This window comes from Oncorhynchus masou, chromosome 23 (assembly GCF_036934945.1).
Source record: "Oncorhynchus masou masou isolate Uvic2021 chromosome 23, UVic_Omas_1.1, whole genome shotgun sequence".
Classification (NCBI taxonomy): Eukaryota; Metazoa; Chordata; class Actinopteri; order Salmoniformes; family Salmonidae; genus Oncorhynchus; species Oncorhynchus masou.
The window spans coordinates 16,407,214-16,420,789 of record NC_088234.1 but is presented as its reverse complement, the minus strand read 5'-3'; positions in this window follow the sequence as shown (position 1 = coordinate 16,420,789).

Genomic DNA, 13,576 nt, shown 5'->3' with positions numbered 1-13,576 from the left:
TCCGTCGCCGCGAGCTTGTCCTAGGAACCTTCTGTTCGTTCCCGTTCCTACTCGTCCGGCCGTTCTTCAGTGGGCCCACTCTGCCAAGTTAGCCGGCCACCCCGGCGTTCGGGTACGCTCGCTTCCATTCGCCAGCGTTTCTGGTGGCCCACTCGGGAACGTGACGCGCGTCGATTTGTCGCCGCTTGTTCGGTCTGCGCGCAGACTAAATCTGGGAACTCTCCTCCTGCCGGCCGTCTCAGACCGCTTCCCATTCCCTCTCGACCGTGGTCTCACATCGCTTTAGATTTTATCACCGGACTGCCTTCATCAGCGGGGAAGACAGTTATTCTTACGGTTGTCGATAGATTCTCTAAGGCGGCTCATTTCATTCCTCTCGATAAGCTCCCTTCTGCTAAGGAGACGGCTCAGATCATTATCGAGAATGTTTTCCGAATTCATGGCCTTCCGTCTGACGTCGTTTCCGACAGAGGTCCGCAGTTCACGTCTCAATTTTGGAGGGAGTTTTGCCGTTTGATTGGGGCTTCCGTCAGTCTCTCGTCCGGCTTTCATCCCCAGTCTAACGGTCAAGCCGAACGGGCCAATCAGACTGTTGGTCGCATTTTACGCAGTCTTTCTTTTCGTAATCCTGCGTCTTGGTCAGAACAGCTCCCCTGGGCAGAGTACGCCCACAACTCGCTTCCCTCGTCTGCTACCGGTCTATCCCCTTTTCAGTGTAGCCTCGGGTACCAGCCTCCGCTGTTCTCATCTCAGCTCGCCGAGTCCTGCGTCCCCTCCGCTCAGGCTTTTGTCCAGCGTTGCGAGCGCACCTGGAAGGGGGTCAGGTCGGCACTTTGCCGTAATAGGGCGCAGACTGTGAGGGCCGCTAATAAGCGTAGGACCAAGAGTCCTAGATATTGTTGCGGTCAGAGAGTATGGCTCTCCACTCAGAACCTTCCCCTTAAGACAGCTTCTCGCAAGTTGGCCCCGCGGTTCATTGGTCCGTTCCGTATTTCCCAGGTCATTAATCCTGTCGCAGTGCGACTTCTTCTCCGCGCTATCTTCGTCGCGTTCACCCGGTCTTCCATGTCTCCTGTGTTAAGCCCGTTCTTCGCGCCCCCGCTCGTCCCTCCCCCCCCATCCTTGTCGAGGGCGCACCCATCTACAGGGTTCGTAAGATTTTGGACATGCACCCTCGGGGCCGTGGTCATCAGTACCTAGTGGATTGGGAGGGGTACGGTCCTGAGGAGAGGAGTTGGGTTCCCTCTCGGGACGTGCTGGACCGTTCGCTGATCGATGATTTCCTCCGTTGCCGCCAGGTTTCCTCCTCGAGTGCGCCAGGAGGCGCTCGGTGAGTGGGGGGTACTGTCATGTCTTGTTATGTCTGTTCCTGTCCTTTCTCTTGATTCTCTCTCTCTGCTGGTCTTTTTAGGTTACCTTCTCTGTCTCTCATTCCTCAGCTGTTCTACATCTGCCCTAACTAGCTCTTTCACTCTTCACACCTGTTCTCTCTTCCCCTCTGATTAGGTCTCTATTTCTTTCTCTGTTCCTGCTACTTTCAGTGTCTGATTCTTGTTTGTGTTTTTTGATGCCAGAAGCAAGCTGTCGTCTCGTTTGCTTCCACCTTGTCCTGTCCTGTCGGAGTCTGCCTGGCTGAAGCATCCTGCACTATACTAACGTTCTTTTTGTTCCCCTGACAACGTTGGAAGAGGATTTATGCCATTCCTGTATTTTCATTAAAGAACTCTGTTTTCTGTTAAAACCGCTTTTGGGTCTTCACTCAAGTTCATAACACAAACAGTCACACTCCAAACTCCACTATGGCCAAGACCAAAGAGCTGTCAAAGGACACCAGAAACAAAATTGTAGACCTGCACCAGGCTGGGAAGACTGAATCTGCAATAGGTAAGCAGCTTGGTTTGAAGAAGTCAACTGTGGGATCAATTATTAGGAAATGGAAGACATACAAGACCACTGATAATCTCCCTCAATCTGGGGCTCCACGCAAGATCTCACCCCATGGGGTCAAAATGAGCAAAAATCCCAGAACCACACGGGGGACCTAGTGAATGACCTGCAGAGAGCTGGAACGAAAGTAACAAAGCCTAGCATCAGTAACACACTACGCCGCCAGGGACTCAAATCCTGCAGTGCCAGACGTGTCCCCCTGCTTAAGCCAGTACATGTCCAGGCCCGTCTGAATTTTGCTAGAGAGCATTTGGATGATCCAGAAGGAGATTGGGAGAATGTCATATGGTCAGATGAAACCAAAATATAACTTTTTGGTAAAATCTCAACTCGTCGTGGTTGGAGGACAAAGAATGCTGAGTTGCATCCAAAGAACACCATACCTACTGTGAAGCATGGGGGTGGAAACATCATGCTTTGGGGCTGTTTTCTGCAAAGGGACCAGGACGACTGATCCGTGTAAAGGAAAGAATGAATGGGGCTAAGTATCGTGAGATTTTGAGTGAAAACCTCCTTCCATCAGCAAGGGCATTGAAGATGAAACATGGCTGGGTCTTTCAGCATGACAATGATCCCAAACACACCGCCCGGGCAACGAAGGAGTGGCTTCGTAAGAAGCATTTCAAGGTCTTGGAGTGACCTAGCCAGTCTCCAGATCTCAACCCCATAGAAAATCTTTGGAGGAAGTTGAAAGTCCGTGTTACCCAGCGACAGCCATCAAACATCACTGCTCTAGAGAAGATCTGCATGGAGGAATGGGCCAAAATACCAGCAACAGTGTGTGAAAACCATGTGAAGACTTACAGAAAACGTTTGACCTCTTGTCATTTTGTTATTTTTGTTATTGACCAAATACTTATTTTCCACCATAATTTGCAAAGAAATTCATTAAAAATCCTACAATGTGATTTTCCTGATTTTTTTCCCTCATCTGTCTGTCATGGTTGAAGTGTACCTATGATGAAAATTACAGGCCTCTCTCATCTTTTTAAGTGGGAGAACTTGCACAATTGGTGGCTGACTAAATACTTTTTTGCCCCAATGTACATATGGTACATGACTGTGACTCTACATTTAATCTTTCTGTGTGTGTGTGTGTGTGTGTGTGTGTGTGTGTGTGTGTGTGTGTGTGTGTGTGTGTGTGTGTGTGTGTGTGTGTGTGTGTGTGTGTGTGTGTGTGTGTGTGTGTGTGTGTGTGTGTGTGTGTGTTTGTGTGTGTGTGTCTGTCTGTCTGTCTGTCAGTGAGAGTGTGTGTGTGTGTGTGTGTCTGTCTGTAAGAGAGGAAGAGTGTCTGTCTGTCTGTCAGGGAGAGTGTGTGTCTGTGTGAGTGTGCCTATTTTTGACCCCTCCACCCAGTAATTACTGAATGGTCACTTAGGTATTTCATGGTTATTGATAAAGCCTAAATCTTTTCATCGCTAACATCTCTTTCCCTCTGTATGTCTGTGTGGATGTACTGTATGTTTTAATTTTTTAATTTTTTAACCTTTATTTAACTAGGCAAGTCAGTTAAGAACAAATTCTTATTTTCAATGATGGCCTAGGAACAGTGGGTTAACTGCCTGTTCAGGGGCAGAACGACAGATCTGTACCTTGTCAGCTCAACCTTCCGGTTACTAGTCCAACGCTCTAACCACTAGGCTACCCTGCCGCCCCAGGGGTAGTACTGTACTGTATGTCTGTGTGGATGTACTGTATGTCTGTGTGGATGTACTGTATGTCTCTGGGTGTACTGTATGTCTGTATGGATGTACTGTATGTCTATATGGATGTACTGTATGGATGTACTGTATGTCTGTGTGGATGTACTGTATGTCTGTATGGATGTACTGTATGTCTCTGTGGATGTACTGTATGTCTGTATGGATGTACTGCATGTCTCTGGATGTACTGTATGTCTGTATGAATGTACTGTATGTCTGTGTGGATGTACTGTATGTCTGTGTGGATGTACTGTATGTCTGTATGGATGTACTGTATGTCTCTGTGGATGTACTGTATGTCTGTATGGAGGTACTGCATGTCTCTGGATGTACTGTATGTCTGTATGAATGTACTGTATGTCTGTGTGGATGTACTGTATGTCTGTGTGGATGTACTGTATGTCTGTATGGATGTACTGCATATCTCTGGATGTACTGTATGTCTGTATGAATGTACTGTATGTCTGTGTGGATGTACTGTATGTCTGTATGGATGTACTGTATGTCTGTGTGGATGTACTGTATGTCTGTGTGGATGTACTGTATGTCTGTATGGATGTACTGTATGTCTGTATGGACGTACTGTATGTCTGTGTGGATGTACTGTATGTCTGTGTGGATGTACTGTATGTCTCTGTGGATGTACTGTATGTCTGTGTGGATGTACTGTATGTCTGTGTGGATGTACTGTATGTCTGTATGGATGTACTGTATGTCTGTGTGGATGTACTGTATGTCTCTGTGGATGTACTGTATGTCTGTGTGGATGTACTGTATGTCTCTGTGGATGTACTGTATGTCTGTGTGGATGTACTGTATGTCTGTATGGATGTACTGTATGTCTCTGTGGATGTACTGTATGTCTGTATGGATGTACTGCATGTCTCTGGATGTACTGTATGTCTGTATGAATGTACTGTATGTCTGTGTGGATGTACTGTATGTCTGTGTGGATGTACTGTATGTCTGTATGGATGTACTGCATGTCTCTGGATGTACTGTATGTCTGTATGAATGTACTGTATGTCTGTGTGGATGTACTGTATGTCTGTATGGATGTACTGTATGTCTGTGTGGATGTACTGTATGTCTGTGTGGATGTACTGTATGTCTGTATGGATGTACTGTATGTCTGTGTGGATGTACTGTATGTCTGTATGGATGTACTGTATGTCTCTGGATGTACTGTATGTCTGTATGGATGTACTGTATGTCTGTGTGGATGTACTGTATGTCTGTGTGGATGTACTGTATGTCTGTGTGGATGTACTCTATGTCTCTGTGGATGTACTGTATGTCTGTATGGACGTACTGTATGTCTGTGTGGATGTACTGTATGTCTGTGTGGATGTACTGTATGTCTCTGTGGATGTACTGTATGTCTGTGTGGATGTACTGTATGTCTGTGTGGATGTACTGTATGTCTGTGTGGATGTACTGTATGTCTGTGTGGATGTATTGTATGTCTGTATGGACGTACTGTATGTCTGTGTGGATGTACTGTATGTCTCTGTGGATGTACTGTATGTCTGTGTGGATGTATTGTATGTCTGTATGAATGTACTGTATGTCTGTGTGGATGTACTGTATGTCTCTGTGGATGTACTGTATGTCTCTGTGGATGTACTGTATGTCTGTGTGGATGTACTGTATGTCTGTGTGGATGTACTGTATGTCTGTGTGGATGTACTGTATGTCTCTGTGGATGTACTGTATGTCTGTGTGGATGTATTGTATGTCTGTGTGGATGTAATGTATGTCTGTATGCTCTCTTGGTCAGTAGATAACAGATCTTTGGGTTACATAAACCTCTCTCTCCCCTTCTCTCTAACTCCCTCTAGACAGTTCCCTCCTATGTGAGGTTGTTTTTTAACAGCTAGGTTTTGGCTGGATTAGACTAATAATGGCTTGTCAATGTTATGTGACTCTATTCTGTTGGACTGTCCAGAGACAGACAGGAATGCCTCGGTTCCTATAAAGACCCTGCTCACGTACCCACCGTTTAGCCTTGGATGTACATGGCACGGCCATGACTGTCTGTACAGCACAGCATGTACCTCAGGTAGTCGCAGTATGTTCTGTACAAGTAGTGTTTTGTAGGACCGGGACACAGTGAAAAGGTGCTGTCAACCCAACTCAATCTATATGATCCAGACGTAATACACAATATTGACATGGCAAACGTGTTCCAAGCATCATAAAGAACCTCTTGAACTTCAAGGAAAGAATGTCTTTGAAGGAGTGTGTCATGTGGTGGCCTTCACAGGGCAGTGAGGTAGGCAAGTGTGTGTGTGCAAGTAGGAACTGGAATAACAGCGTACATCCTGCTCTGCTTTCGGTGGCCTGATTTGAGCTCATTTTGAGTGCTGATCATAATGGTGATCTCGTGTCACAATGAGCCCTTCATGTGACTCGTGTTTATCTCTCTCTCTCTCCCTCTTACTCTCACCCCCTCTCACCTCCCTCTCTCTCACTTCCTCTCTCACTCCCAAATCCACTATATAGGGCACTACCTTGGCACCCTAGGGCTCTGGTCAAATCTACTATATAGGGCACTACCTTGGCACCCTAGGGCTCTGGTCAAATCCACTATATAGGGGAAAGAGTGCCATTTCGGACACAGCTAGCCTCTCTCTCTCGGCTCTCAGCCTTGTCAATCAGCACACATTACTGAGACAGTAGCTATTCCCACAGCCACTGGTTACATAACGTTACACTGCCCTGTCTGTCCACCACACCACTGCATGGCTGACTATCTGTCCTACACATCGATAGCTAATACACTGACCACCAGAATCTCTGTCTAATCTATCGACCACCTCTCCCTCTGACACTCCCACATACTGTACACACACACACACACACACACACACACACACACACACACACACACACACACACACACACACACACACACACACACACACACACACACACATACTCTCACACACATACACACACACACACTCACTCACACACACTCACTCACATACTCTCACACACATACACACACACTCACTCACATACTCTCACACACATACACACACACACACACATACACACAAACTCACACAAATACACACACACACACACACACACAAGCACACACACTCACACACATACACACATATAAGGAAAAGCGGGAACTGTGAAGCAACACAAACATAGGCACAGACGCATGCATTTAGTGCTGTAGATATGAGGTAGTGGTGGAGTAGGTGCCTGAGGGCACACAGTGTGTTGTGATTGTATTGTAATGTTTTTAAAATTGTATAAACTGCCTTAATTTTGCTGGACCCCAGGAAGAGTAGCTGCTGCCTTGGCGACAGCTAATGGGGATCCATAATAAATACAAATACAAATATACACACACTCACACACATACACACACATACACACACTCACACACATACACACACATACACACACTCACACACATACACACACTCACACACGTACACACACATACACACACTCACACACATACACACACATACACACACTCACACACATACACACACTCACACACATACACACACATACACACACTCACACACACTCACACACATACACACACATACACACACTCACACATACACAGATCTTCCTCAATGTCTCACAAACAAAAATGTCCTCAATCATTTACATCCAGGGGCAAAAACAAACATACCCAACCTTGACCCATTTTTGGAAAGATGTGTCATCTTTATTTAACCAGGTCGGCTAGTTGAGAACAAGTTCTCCTTTACAACTGTGACCTGGCCAATATAAAGCAAAGCAGTGCGACGCAACAATTGCGGCGGATAATTTTAGAAAGCGAGGCTCCAGATTGTCTAGCGCAGCTGATATGTCGAGGTCCAGATTTTGCAGCTCTTTCAGAACATCAGCTATCTGGATTTGGTTGAAGGAGAAATGGGGAGGCTTGGGCAAGTTGCTGTGGGGGGTGCAGGACTTTTGACCTGGATAGGGGTACCCAGGTGGAAAGCATTGCCAGCCGTACAAAAATGCTTTTGAAATTCTCAACTATCTTGGATTTATCGGTGGTGACAGTGTTTCCTAGTCAGTGCAGTGGGCAGCTGAGAGGAGGTGCTCTAATTCTCCATGGACTTTACAGTGTCCCAGAATTTTTGGGAGTTTGTGCTACAGGGTGCAAATTTTTGTTTGATAAACCAAGCCTTCACTTTCCTAACTGCCTGTGTATATTGGTTCCTAACTTGCCTGAAAAGTTGCATATCGTGGGGGCTATTCGATGCTAATGCAATACACCACAGGATGTTTTTGTGCTGGTCAAGGCCAGTCAGGTCTGGATTGAACCAAGGGCTATATCAGCACTGTTTATGGTGTACAACCATAAACAATACAGCACAGCATGAGAGTAGACGTCTGGCTCTGAACAGATTAGATACGGTTAATCCCAGGTTAGCTACAGGCCTATCATGCAGATACTGTGGTGTCATTGAGTCAGTACGTCTACATTTGTGTTAACAGGGTACTCGTGACGAGGCATGTGATTTTATCAGATGATAGACCTGCTTGAAGGAATCAGCTTGGCACCGTGTGGGATTTAACAGTGTGGTGTACGCAGGAATAACTGTTTCACACACTGCACGGTGCATATAATCAGAAACGAGAATAGTGTTGTTTTTATATTCACATGGTGGGCCTGCACTCAGGTTACAGCCAGAGATGTATGTATTGTAAGCAAATTCCCTCATGGAACAGTGGGGACTGTGAAGCAACACAAACATTGACATAGACACATGCATAAACACACGCGCACACGCACACACGCACACACCCAATAACATACGCACTATAAATACACATGGATTTAGTGCTGTAGATATGTGGTTGTGGTGGAGTAGGGGCCTGAGGGCACACAGTGTGTTGTGAAATCTGTGAATGTATTGTAATGTTTTAAAATTGTATAAACTGCCTTAATTTAGCTGGACCCCAGGAAGAGTAGCTGCTGCTTTGGCAGGAACTAATGGGTATCCATAATAAATACAAATACTGCAGAAACATGTACAAGGAACCTTGTTTATACAGACAGACAAAGACAGAGAGAGAGAGACCAGACAGACACAGACAGAGAGAGACAAGACAGAGAGACCAGACAGACAAGCAAGCCATCAAGAAAGCAATCAGACAGAAAAGCAGACAGAAAAGCAGACAGACAGACACATGATGACAGTTGACCCATTGTGTTAGCTGTGATGTTGCCTAGCTCATCTGAACAACAGTGTCCTGACCAGAGTGCACATGTTCTATGCCAGTCAAAATCACCCATCATTAGCTCATTGTTATGGACGTATCCAAATAAATGTCACTAGAAAACAGCTTTAACAAACGCAAATGCAGATAATTTGCTGCTAATAGTTGACCCGGGATGAGGTTTGTCCCATATATGAGATGTGTGTCGTCAGTAGTTGTATTCCTCTGCTGCATAATGGTGTGATGTGATCGTTAACGAAGCGAGGGGGAGAACTGGGCTTATAATTAGTCTTCTCCAGCAGGTGGCGTTTTTAATTTGATTTCGCTCACCAAGAGAGGAATTTTTTATATGGAGGTCTTTGGGAGAGTGTCGAATTTGGATAACAACATTTTTATGGCTTATTTACTACGTGTGGCATATTTGATACAATATAAGTTTCATAATGACTAGGTTGTTAAAAGTGTACTGATATAAGTAGGACACATGACATCCGAGCAACTTTGAGATAAAACACATTATTTTCGAGTTGTGCCTGGTCACCACTAGTTATTGCAGCCACAAAGCCACCACAAAGCCACAAAGTCCTACTATGTCTACAATGTTTCTTCTAAACGTGATTTTAACACTTAACCACGCTGCTAACCTTATGCCCAACCCTAACTTTGTGGCTGTGGTAACTAGTGGAAACCGTTGTGCCTTTTGTTCACACGCGTATTTCCCCTCTCATTGGCTAGAATGGTCCAACCTCTGATCTTGCCTCCTCCCGACTGCCTTCCATTTTTGAAGACGTATTTTTATTGTTAGAGAGGCCAGTGGAGTATCTGGTCAATATAATGGATCATCTGTGACTACATCACCAGTTCATTGTAAAATTCCTGCTGTGTCTGTGTGTCTACTAGTATATTACCAAGCATTAGGCATCTAGGGATCTAAACGTCCTCTCACTGTCAACTGCGTTTATTTTCAGCAAACTTAACATGTGTAAATATTTGCATGAACACAACAAGATTCACCAAGAGACATAAACTGAACAAGCTCCACAGACATGTGACTAACAGAAATTGAATAATGTGTCCCTGAACAAAGGGGGGGGGTCAAAATCAAAAGTAACAGTCAGTATCTGGTGTGGCCACCAGCTGCATTAAGTACTGCAGTGCATCTCTTCCTCATGGACAGCACCAGATTTGCCAGTTCTTGCTGTGACATTTTACCCTTTCTCATCCAACAAGGCACATGCCAACAGGTCCCAGTGTAACGCTCATTTCCTTGACGATAAATGCGAATCTGACCATCACTCCTGGTGAGACAAAACTGTGACTCTTCAGTGAAGAGCACTTTTTGCCAGTCCTGTCTGGTCCAGCGACGGTGGGTTTGTGCCTATAGGTGACGTTGTTGCCGGTGATGTCTGGTGAGGACCTGCCTTACAACAGGCCTACAAACCCTCAGTCCAGCCTCTCTCAGCCTATTGCGGAAAGTCTGAGCACTGATGGAGGGATTGTGTATTCCTGGTGTAACTCGGGCAGTTGTTGTGGCCATCCTGTACTTGTTCCGAAGGTGTGATGTTCGGATGTACCGATCCTGTGCAGGTGTTGTTTACACGTGGTCTGCCACTGCGAGGATGATCAGCTGTCTGTCCTGTCTCCCTGTAGCGCTGTCTTAGGCGTCTCACAGTACGGACATTGCAATTTATTGCCCTGGCGATATCTGCAGTCCTCATGCCTCCTTGCACCATGCCTAAGGCACGTTTACGCAGATGAGCAGGGACCCTGGGCATCTTTCTTTTGGTGTTTCCCCCGAGTCAATCAATCAATCAATCAAATGTATTTATAAAGCCCTTCTTACATCAGCTGATGTCACAAAGTGCTGTACAGAAACCCAGCCTAAAACCCCAAACAGCAAGCAATGCAGATGTAGAAGCACGGTGGTTAGGAAAAACTCCCTAGAAAGGCCAGAACCTAGGAAGAAACCTAGAGAGGAACCAGGCTATGAGGGGTGACCAGTCCTCTTCTGGCTGTACCGGGTGGAGATTATAACAGAACATGGCCAAGATGTTCAAATGTTCATAGATGACCAGCAGGATCAAATAATAATAATCACAGTGGTTGTCTAGGGTGCAACAAGTCAGCACCTCAGGAGTAAATGTCAGTCGGCTTTTTATAGCTGCTCATTCAGAGTATCTCTACCGCTCCTGCTGACTCTAGAGAGTTGAAAACAGCAGGTCTGGGAGAGGTAGCACTTCAGGTGAACAGGTCAGGGTTCCATAACCGCAGGCAGAACAGTTGAAACTGGAGCAGCAGCACGGCCAGGTGGACTGGGGACTGCAAGGAGTCATCAGGCCAGGTAGTCCTGAGGCATGGTCCTAGGGCTCAGGTCCTCAGAGTGAGAGAGAGAGAGAGAGAGAGAGAGAGAGAGAGAGAGAGAGAGAGAGAGAGAGAGAGAGAGAGAGAGAGATTTAGAGTCAGTAGAAAGGCCTCTTTAGTGTCCTAAGTTTTCATAGCTGCAACCTTAATTGCCTACCGTCTGTAAGCTGTTTGTGTCTTACCGACTGTTCCACAGGTGCTTGTTAATTAATTGTTTATGGTTCATTGAACATGCATGTGAAACAGTGTTTAAACCCTTTACAATGAAGATCTGTGAAGTTATTTGGATTTTTACAAATTATCCTTGAAAGACAGGGTCCTGAAAAAGGGACGTTTCTTTTTTTGCTGAGTTTATGTACCTGTAGTAGAAAGGTAGGAAAACATATTATATAGTTTGTGCATGCTCAGGCGATAATATTACACTACAACCACATTCACTAGTTTCTGTTTCTCCCTTATGTTGGTGGGCATATTATTCTGTTTTAATATTACTCCTGAATCACTATGATAAATATAATAGGTTTTAATGTTACTCCTGAATCACTATGATTAATAGAATAGGTTTTAATGTTACTCCTGAATCACTATGATAAATATAATAGTTTTCTTGAGTATATTTTTAACAAATTCAGATTTACTTTGAACTCCAATGTGTAGGAATACTGTTGAAATCAGTTATGGACACTGACATGGTGGAGTAGCAGGAAGATCAGAATGCACTGAACCAAGAGGTTGTGAGTTCAAATCCCAGATAAAGACATGTTACTTAATAAATACAAGTAATAATGTGTGTCAAATATGTAAGTTGAAAACACTGTGACCTTCTGGGGACATCCTAACAACCCATGTTTGTGTGCAAGGCATCACTTGTGAAATCTCATGTTAAAAAAAAGTATCATCACGTGAAATGTTCCCCAACAAAATGGTTTCACATGATTTGAAATAAAATGGCACATATGAAAAACATGTTATCTTGAAATCATGTGTTTTTTCCCTTAAAGGCTCATCTATGACCCACCTCCCCCTGCCCGCAACACACACACACACACGTGTGCACACACATACACACACGTACATAGACAAACAAACATGCACGGGGGCACACACACCACTGCCGTCAGCTGGTCAGGTAGTCATCTAAATATTGTGCTGTTTTTTTCCATCTGAGATGTGATGCAATAAGGGAAGAGAATAGGACCACGGTGACAGGTGCTTTCGAAGGCTCCGGAACATTTCTATTGATCTGTATTGGCCTGTAAACACAGGCGAACAGGCAACTAGTTGTTTTGACTGGGACTGTACAAAAATATTGAGCAACCTCCTTGAAGCTTGCCACTAACTTGTCAATGCCAAATCATACAAAAAGAGAGACCAGATACATTATATGTACATATATATACATTTTTGGATTATCATCGTGATCACATGTTGTATAAAGTCAAAGGCCTATTGAGGCCTAGGTAGGTAGGCTTTGTGTAACAGTGTTGGTTTAAAGATAGGCTTTAGTTTGAGAGGCTTGGTTGAAGACTTTGTGCCAATTAGTGTACATGTATAATGTACATGTATAATAATCAAGTAATGTGATAATACACCAGTAATACAACAGTAATAGTTATAATAATAGTCAAGAATAAAGAGAATCTCATGACCTATTGAACTTTAACAGTCTATCTGTATCCTGGCACTGAGCATTACTGACGGTGTTGTATCACCTAGTAGGTCATTGTCCTCCATCATGTTGACTATAGTGGAGCCAGGTACAGTTGTGTCATACGATTTAAATAAACACCAGGAGGAATGTTTCATTTGTAACTCACAAGATAACCTTCCTACCCGTCTAGTGATAACCCAGCTCCATCTCAAAGGGTGTAAAGTGGGTTTATAGTCTATAGGCCTAGAAGGGAAGTTAGAATCTTACTATATGACACACGATCTCACCAAGAGTGCTTATCTCACAATTACAGTGTGTCAAGTAACACTTTATATTGCCTTATATTACTGTATGTACGCGGTGGTAGCCTACAATACAAACAGGGGAAAGAGGGAAGTGGCATCCGTCACACAACGGATCATTTCACATGTTTTCGAGTTGATTTCCTATAGTTGGAAGTACTTGTAGATCCTAAGATTTAAAGAGTGTTGAGCTACTTCTCTCTGCCTTTGCTCATTTCAGGTATTGTGTTTGTATTTATTTTATTTATTATGGATCCCCGTTAGCTGTTGCCAAGGCAGCAGCTACTCTTCCTGGGGTCTGCAAAATTAAGGCAGTTATACAATTTAAAAAACATTACAATACAATCATTACAGAAGTCACAACACACTAAGTGTGTATGTGTGTGTATAGTGCGTAT